The 9,685-nt window shown below is 32.4% G+C and overlaps 1 long non-coding RNA gene across 1 annotated transcript; it reads right to left on the bottom strand.

Moving 5' to 3' along the window:
- Positions 1 to 3,506: 3,506 nt before the first annotated feature.
- LOC141554059 (uncharacterized) lies at positions 3,507 to 8,290 on the bottom strand. Its single transcript, XR_012485772.1, has 3 exons — positions 7,662 to 8,290; positions 7,214 to 7,344; positions 3,507 to 3,899 (listed from the first exon to the last, which is right to left on the bottom strand). It is a non-coding gene; the product is annotated as an uncharacterized LOC141554059 (long non-coding RNA).
- Positions 8,291 to 9,685: the final 1,395 nt, after the last annotated feature.

The raw sequence follows: 9,685 nt of genomic DNA, 5'->3' as shown, positions 1-9,685 counted from the left end.
AGATGAAGTAAGATGAATTTAGAGAGTTACCGTAATTGAAGCTGATTTGGAATCATATAAAAAGTCCCTTTGCTTAAGAATAGAAAGAGGCGAGAAATGCATTTTTTGCAAGAGGAATGTAAAGCTTTTCTTGGATAATTAAGCCATTCCCAATTTTATTGGATGCAGCATAGTGAGCATTGGGAGGAAAAGGTTATTGGGTTATTTGTGAGTCTGGAGATTGATTTTTACAGAGATCTTAGTTCTTTGAAGGGGATGTCTGGGTTATTTTTCTGGTACTCAGAACAGACTATCTGAACAGATTGTTTATTGTTTCTAAATATGTAGGGATGAGCTACTTGAATGTCTACCTCTTCTTAAATTTTCACCCATTTCATTAAATTACATTTAAAATGCCATTCTTAATATTATCTCTTTTTACTTTTGTGCTGCTTTGATCTACAGATGGTAAATTCTTTGAGAAAACAAGTATAGATTTATTTTAGTGATTCAAAGAAATGATATTACCTTTAAACAAACTCTAGAGAAAAATATATCCAGGCTTCCTGTGTATTGTTGGGTATAAGTGTAGGGGAAAACAAACCACAGAGCCATTAAAACAAATCCTGGATTGCCTATCTCATGGACATATTTTTTCTGGTAAATGCCATGACACTTGTAAATGCCTTGACATCTGTCTCTGAGTAACAGGCCAGAGAAGAGTTTGCTTGAATTTGGCACTAATGGGGATTGTATAGATTGTATAGATTATTTGTACTTACTGCTCTCCTTGGAAGGAAATTTGTGTAAAATTAGAGAAGAAATAATTTTGAATTATTTGAAATGTTTGTTACTTCAATAAAGTTACTAAACCAAATAAAAAAATACAACATCCTTTCTCAAATAAGAGAAGACATGATTCTTCTGATATGTAACTCCCACAATCCCTCTTTCCTAATTAGAATTTTATATATACTGATTCTTTAAAAAAAAACAGTATATAAGTGTTTCTCTGATGTAAGGAATGATGTTTTTGATCCTACTGCAGGGGACTTTGGGTTTTAAAGGGTGGTAGGCTGAGAAGAAATCTTGTTTTCCATTACCTACTGCATAGTTACTGGGGTAGAAAGGAGATGAATGTGTCTTGTAACTCCTAGTAACCAAGGTTGTTTTTGCAAGATAAAATAGTTGCCAGTAATTGCCTCTTATTGCTGATATGCAAGGTATTTCTTTTTATTGGCAAACTAAGTTGAATATATTTTAGTAAAGCCATGTTACTGTTGGGCATTCGTTGTGGAAGAGGAAGATATTCAAATGATAAAGATGGTTGAAGAGATCTAAAAGACTGGTGTCATAATACAAGAAAGTTGTGATATTCGTTGAGTTTGACATATTTCAAGCAAAATGAACCCAAGGAGAGATTTGAATAAAGGAAGAGTCAGGCTTTTGAAACTATTATTTTGGAACTACTATTATTATTGGGTTTTTCTTTTTTGGTTTTATTTTTCTTTGAAATTGTACACATTTTCTTTTATTCTTAGGAATTTATTATTATTATTACTATTGTTATAAAAAATCTGAGAAAGAGTTATTTTAGAGAGAACTGGCTAAGATAGAAGGCAGAGCTTTGGACCATAAACTTCCTTAACTTTCCTATACTTCAGTTTCTTCATCTATAAAATGGAGAAAATAATAATTCCTATTTCCTAGAATTGTTAGCGTAAAATGATATATTTGTAAACCTTAAAGTCATATATAAATATTATGGCTATTGTTGTTGTTGTTATATCACCCATATCCTTCTTTATTGATTTTAGTGGGTCATTTGCATAAATGAGATCTTTCCTTAAATCCCAAAATCTTGAAGGTAAAGTCCGTGTCATTTTTGCCTATTCCCTTTTTAAAATGTGTATTTGTGTGACTATGTGGAGTAGTGGGTATGTAACATAATTAACTCCAGGGTTCCCTGAAAGGGATAATTCTGTCTGCAGACATTGCTGGTCTTTAGTGAAAATATGCTTTTAGAACATTTGCATAGGCTAAACTCATTTTGCACAGTGCTTTGAATGTGCAATAACCCATGCAAATGAGCAGTAAATAGATGCTGTTGATTAATATCAATAATCTTAAAATGAAGGAAATAAAAAATTAAAAAAAAAAAACAAAAAAACCATGGTTCCATACTGATGATTTTCACTGCCAAGCATATGATATTTGTATATTAAAAAAAAGTCCTGGTGAGTAGCTAATTAGATTTTTGTAAGCCTATTAAACAGTTTGAAGTTGGTAAGCTTTAATTTCTAGATATTATGTTTATTATTATTACCATCATCTTTCCTGATAAAGGATTTAATTGCATCTGGTTGACACATGAGAATAATTTCACTTTGTAAAGTAGAAGTATGGTGATCTGCCCACCAAATCTTCTCATGATCCTTTTTTTTTTTTTTTTTTTTTGGTAGCAAAGATATTGAGCTATAGTTCCTAATCCTTATCAAATATAGACTATGGTTTGCAGACCTAATCAGTTTAAGATATCCCTAACCTGGCTGATATATTTCACTTTCCATTTTTCTACTATTGATTACAAAACTTCTACCATGATCTTAAATTAAAATATTAAGATTGATTTAAGTTACTAACTTGCTTCTCTTAGCCAAGACTTGTTAATCTGGCTATATGTTTCTGTGAACAAAGGGACAGGGGACTGTCTATTACTTGGGAAAATATGAGGTTTAAGGCATTGTGGCAATAGAAAGGGAGTCAATAAAGCAAAGAAGGGACAGTGACATAGGTAGGAAAAGGACTGAGCCATGAGGGTGTCTTAGAAGTCAAGTGAATATAGAGTGTCAACATGGGCTTTGTAATGACTATAGATATAATGGAATTTACTTTCTTTCTGGGGATCACACACTATAGTAACATAATCACCAATCAGAAGAAATTCTGAAGTACAGATCAATGATCCTTTGTGAGTGAATTACAGCTGAATTAGGTGATGTCTATAGCTGTCAGAAACCACAGAATCATTTTTTTTAATTTTTTATTATATATATATATATATTTTATAATATTATCCCTTGTATTCATTTTTCCAAATTATCCCCCCCTCCCTCTATTTCCTCCCCCCGATGACAGGCAATCCCATACATTTTACATGTGTTACAATATAGTCTAGGTACAATACATGTGTGTAAATACCATTTTCTTGTTGCACAATAAACTTTAGATTCCGAAGGTACATGTAACCTGGGCATACAGATATTAGTGCTAACAGTTTACATTCACTTCCCAGTGTTTCTTCTCTGGGTGTAGCTACCTCTGTCCATCATTGATCAACTGGAAGTGAGTTGGTTTTTCTTTATGTTGAAGATATCCACTTCCATCAGAATACATCCTCATACAGTATTGTTGTTGAAGTGTACAGTGATCTTCTGGTTCTGCTCATTTCACTCAGCATCAGTTGATTTAAGTCTATCCAGGCCTCTCTGTATTCCTCCTGCTGGTCATTAGAAACCACAGAATCATTTTTGACCAGCCCAAGAACAATTTTTAATTACAGCTGCACAATCAAGACCTTGCTTGGGACTTTCTTAACATTTTGCTTCCTGGCTTATTGTGTGTAAAGAAGTTTTTTTTCCCTCTTAATCCCTGCTCCCTGACTTGCTCAAAAAACTATCTACCCCTTTTATGTATATCCTTTAAGAAGCTGAGAATTCTCTGTTTCTGTCTCCATTTCTCTGCTATATTGCATTTTTTTCTTGTATGCTCTTCTCCAATAAGAAATGCTTTGTAAATTGCTATTGCACTCTGTTTTATTTAAATTTTCATTTCTCTTTTCATTTTTCATTCATTGTTTTTGTGTCTGTGGACTTCCCTTACCACGATTAGCCAGAGAATGGTTGGTTCACCAAAATGCTCTAGAGAACATAATGCAAATGAAAAAATTCTATTTTACAATAAGAAGGGTGATTATGACTTTTGAAGCACCAATTTCTTTTTTTTTTATTAAAGCTTTTTATTTTTAAAACATATGCATGGATAACTTTTCAGCATTGACCCTTGCAAAACCTTGTGGTCCAAATTTTCCCTTGCTTCCCTCCACCCCCTCCCCTAGATGGCAAGTAATTTAAAATATGTAAAACTCCAATTTCAGCAGATTAGTTGAGATGGAAGTCATATTGTCAGGTATCCATAAATAATGAGGGGATAGTTATAATCTAGCTCTTCTTGTTGATTCTATGAACAATAAAACAACAATAAGTAGCATTTACATAGAGCTTTTAAGATTTGCAAGATGAACTGAAAAGTTCTTTGGTGCTTGCTAGAAATTTTTCCATATTATGTGTATCTTCTTTTGTCTAATTAGAAAAATACTAGAAAGTAAATAGTCTAGATAATAAATTAACATAAGTTTTCTGATTTTTTTAATGATAAAACATTTAAACATATTAATTTGTTGAAGGATTATAAAGATTATTATACATGAGAAAATATAGCTCTAAATCTTATCAACATAGAGAAAATACATATAGATGTGTATAGAAAATAAGGCAAGTTCCATTGGCTCTTCTCTTTCGCCATTAGGAACTATTTTTATGTAATTGTAAAGGTTGAAAAATTATTCCTCATGAAAACCCAATAAGATAGAAAGAACAAATACTATTGTCCACATTGTAGGGATGAGGAAACTGGGGCTCAGAAAGATTAAATGATTCACGGAAGTTTACTTTAGACATTCTCGTTCAATGATTGCGTATATTAAATATATGGGCAGCCTGAAATGTAAATTTATTCGTAATTATCTGAATCTTCTTTATTCCCATTAGCAAAACTGTAGAGCTAAAGACTTGTCATTCAAATATTATTTCTCTTTTTATCTGAGGTTGGTAACTAAGATAGCAAAAAATTAACCTAGGCTTGCATCTCTCTATACAACTCAGCCTGGGAATATTTCCAGAAAGTCCATTTGTACAATTTTAAGCTTTTTGAGTACAAAGAAATATTTTTAAAGAGATTTATTTTATTTCTAAAGGTTCTTTTTTACTACTTCAAGAGATATGTCACTCTCACTAATTCTAATTATGATATCTAGCTTAGTTCCTAAAAAGAATAGCCCCATGTCTGCCATATGTTTCTGCTTTCATTAAATACACTTAAAGCTTACATTATTTCTTGTTCATTCTTTTTTTTTTTTAACTTTCATTCTTATACTTTATCCTTAAAGCTAAATAGGTTTATCAGAAAATAGAATAGCTAGTAACACCCTAAGGCATAGAAATCTAAAATGATGAAAAATAAAATATCCTCAAATAAGAAAAGATGTAATCACATTCTTAGGTGTAAGTTCTTCCAAGCAATCTTTATAAGTGGAAAAACATGAGGAGCCCCTCAGATATATAAGTAAATGATTAATATGATGCAAAAGGGAAGTGAAGAGAATGGACAGTGGTTTTAAAGGGGTTTTACTTAATTTTTTAAAGAACAATTTATAAATTTACAATTTGTAAAGTGATCATTAAATAATTACACCTTGAAATTGGAAGAGATCTCCATGAAAGTATTATCTTTCCTTTTTTAGCTTCATGACAAGAAGACATTTTTAAAATTTGTCTTTATAATTGGTACCCAGGACCAAATTTCCTCCATTCTAGTCAATATCAGAAGATCATAGAACTTAAAGATAGAGGAAACTTAGACATGTCTTACAATTTACTTATTTTATAGATAAAGAAAATCAGACCTTGAGAGATTGTGTGAGATATTAATCTGAATCCCTTTCTTCCATAAGTCCTCTCCACTACTTTTTTCAGCCACTCTTATTATCTAGGAACATATATTTATGCCATCTTATCATAGAGAAATTCTTAAGGGGATTTTCATGTTTATTAGATTGAAAGTTCCTAAAGGCAGGGCAATATCTTTCTCCATATTTGATTCCCAATTGCTTAGAATAAATTTCAAATAAGTAAAAATTAAAGGATAAATAATTCTGACCAGAGATAAAGAGAATAAATAACCAAACAATCTTTTTTCATTGCTTTCTATATGTGCTATACTCTTGGTTCTTAACTCAAGCTAGCTTCTATTGTTAACATGTTTGAACCTATAATTCCCAGCCACAATCTTTGTCTCTATCTCTATCTTCAGCCCTACTTCCATTCTAATGGAATGAAACAGAAACTATTACCGAGTTTGATAGATGAAACTTTTTTGCTTTATTTACTAGAAAACCACTCAGATTTCTTCCCAGTCATGTCCAACATGGGTATTCTTTACCCCTCCACATTTATATTTAACTTTTGATACATTAATGCATTATTCCTCCCTCCCCAATGTCAACATAAGTTCCTCGAGGAGCATCATTTCATTTGCTTTGATATTTATCTCATTCCCAGCACTTAGTAACCTCTCACATTGTTGTTGTTGTTGTTGCTGTTCTTCTCGTTGTTGTACAGTGATCTCTGACCACAGGACCCAAGATATTTTTCAATAGAGTGTTCTTGGCATTGATACTGCAGTGATTTACCATTTCCTTATCTATACTAGCACATAATAAACACTCAATAAATTCTCCTCTTTTTTTCCACCATCTCCATATCCCCTCTTTTTTTTTTCTCCCTTATAGCTATGAAGTTTCTCGAGAGACTTGTGTGTCTTAAATTTCTTTTCATGCCTGACATTCAACATAGTGCTTAACAGAGTAGGACTCAAATAAAAGTTCATGATAAATTCACTTATGGATAGGTTTGAACCCAGCTGAGTGTCTTAAAAAATCATACCTATTTCTCACCTGTACCAAACCATCTTAATTTGCTTGCCACCAGTGAAAACAAAACTACTTGTAAAGTTTATTAGATTTTCATCGGAAGGTTAGGTAGTCATGCTCTGAACATAGCATAGATGCTATGATATAAATAAAGCAATTTTTATTGTTTTCTCTGCTCAAATTTCCCTAAGACTCTGTCCCCCTAAGTCTCAGCCTGGAGTGTGTGTTATTTCAAAACCAAACCAAACCAAACCAAACCAAACCAAACCAAACCAAACCAAACCAAACCAAACCAAACAAACAAACAAAAAAAAAAAAAAAAACAAAAACAAAAACAAAAAAACTCAAAGCAAAATGAAACCAAACAAAAAATCCCTAAAAACTTGAACTCATTTAAGAAGAGCTTTCACTTTTTCCACCATCCTCTCTCTTCAGATACTTCATCTACTAACTCCTACTTCATACCTTGTTTAGGATAAACAGATGACTTTTCATTTTCATCCTGTTGATCATGGTTTGTCTTCACTCTCATTCCTGTTATCTTTCCCTTTCAGCTGACTTCTTCTCTGTACATTATGGAATACTCCCTTGTCTTCCTCATATTTAAAAATAAAACAAACATAAAAAAATCTTTCTCACATCACTCCATCCTTGATGGCTATCATTCTGTATCTGTCCCATCTTCCACAGCTAAGAACCTTGAAAAGCTTTCTCCGTATTGTATTTGGTCTCTCCATTTCCTATCCCTCTACTTTCTTAAAAATCTTTTGTAGTATATCTCCTATCTTTTCATTACAGTGAAACCTACATTTCCAAATTACTGATATTCTCCTTGCAATAGCTGATAATATTTTTCTCAATCCTCACCATCTTAATCTCTCTTTAGCATTTGACATTTTTGATCAATACCTACTTTTGGATCTTTTTTCCTCATGAGGTCTGTATAAATTCTTCTGGGTCTTTACTGATCTCATTTTTTTTGGCTGATTCTTTCTCCAAATCACACTCACAAATTCATAGCTATCCCCCAAGGTATTTTCTGTGTCTTCTGTTCTTTCTATAATCTCCTGGCTTGTGATTTTATCAGTTTCCATGGGTTCAATGTTCATTTCTACAAAGATGATTACCAGATCTATTTATCTAGCATGAGTGTCTCTTCTGTGTTCTAGTGCTGTCACTATCTACCTTTTAGACATCTTAAATTTGAGATCCTAAAGGAATCTCTAACTTAAAATTTCCAAAACAGAATTCATTTTTTTCTTTTCAATTTCACTTTTTCTTTCCTTACTTTCCTTAATTTCCTTACTATTACTGAGTTCTTCCTTCCTTTTTTACCTATTGTTCATAACCTTGATATCATCTTTGATTCCTCAGTTGTCTCCGATATCCAGTCCATTTCTAATTCTTGTCATATTTTTATCACAATATTTCTTACAAACTTTCTTTTTTTCCATTCACACAACCATTATACTAGTTCAGGCCTTCATTATCTTTATCCTGGACTACATTAATAACTTCTTAAGAGCTTCTTTTCCTCAAGTGTTTATCTTCACTCAACTGCCAAGGTATCCCCTTCCCCAAAGCTGGGTGCCTATGACATCACAATGACCTCAATGACTCTCTTTATAAACACTTTTGTTTGACATTTGAGTAACTAGGAGGTAGAGTAGATAAAACACTGAACTCAGAAAGACCTGAGTTAAAATCCTGATTTATGCATTTACTACTACTACTTCACCACATCTCCACCACTACTACTATTTCTTCTACTACTATTTCTTTGAAATTTAAAGCTCTTCCCATACAGGCCTTTTCACACCTTTCGAGTGTTCTTAAATTTACTTTCCTTTACCTATTCTACATTTCAATAACATCAGTCTGCTGACAATTCTTTTAACAAGCCATTATCCCCTGTCTTTGTACCTTTGCACTAGCTATGCCTCAGGACTAGAATGCTCACTTATCCCTCTTTGATTTCATGAATTTCTTCAAAATTTAGATGAAATACAGAATTTTGTAGGAAGCCCTTCTTAGTCACCCTAGCTAATAATAGGTTCACTTTCCAGAGTGCCTTTCATCTACACTATATATATATATTTTATATCTATCTAAATTTTACATGTCTCCTTCATCAGAATGTAAGTTATTGATGGGAAGGAATGGAGTCTCCACCACTTTTTGTATTTTTAATATTTAGTACAGTACATTAATAAGCATAAGATCCATAATAAGAACAGAATAAATTGACTTGATTATACAAGGCACATTTTCTAATTGCATCTGATTTCCAGTTTTCAAAATTTTCCTTTCTTGAATCTTTAGTAATTTTGGTGCTAGTGATTAGAAACACCTAAATAAAAATACCATTATTTTAAAAACCTCTGTGAAGTTTTCAAAATTCTTTACATACATTATCTTGTTTTATCTTTACAAGCAATCCTGTGAAGTATCACAGATAATTGAGATATAGAAACTGATCAAAAAGTCAAGTAGATTTCCCTCCACTTCCCCCAACATATTCACATAAATAATAAGTTTAAGAGGTGAAAATTTGAATTCAGGTCTTTCCTGAAGTCCAAGTGCTATGTCGCCTTTCTAAAACTATGGAAATTCCTTGGCTGCTTGGATAGGGGATTTTCTATCTAATATCCAGTGCCCTGATCAAAACCTTTCATTTGTTTCTAAGTTTTCTTACTTCCACTTACCCATAGTAGACCCTAAAACTGAAATCCTTTTCCAGTGAATTTCTTGATTTCTTGAATGATTTATCCATATACTATTGTACCAACAAATAGCCCTCTTATGATACATGAAAAAACAAACATATCATCAATAAGCCTTACTTATAGTAAGCTTTAGATATACATACTGAAGGAATGTGAGCTGACAGATAGAATCATTTGTCTCATCCATCACCATTGGGGCTTCTATAAGATG

This window comes from Sminthopsis crassicaudata, chromosome 1, assembly GCF_048593235.1.
Source record: "Sminthopsis crassicaudata isolate SCR6 chromosome 1, ASM4859323v1, whole genome shotgun sequence".
Taxonomy (NCBI): domain Eukaryota; kingdom Metazoa; phylum Chordata; class Mammalia; order Dasyuromorphia; family Dasyuridae; genus Sminthopsis; species Sminthopsis crassicaudata.
This window is presented reverse-complemented; position numbering and strand designations above follow the sequence as displayed.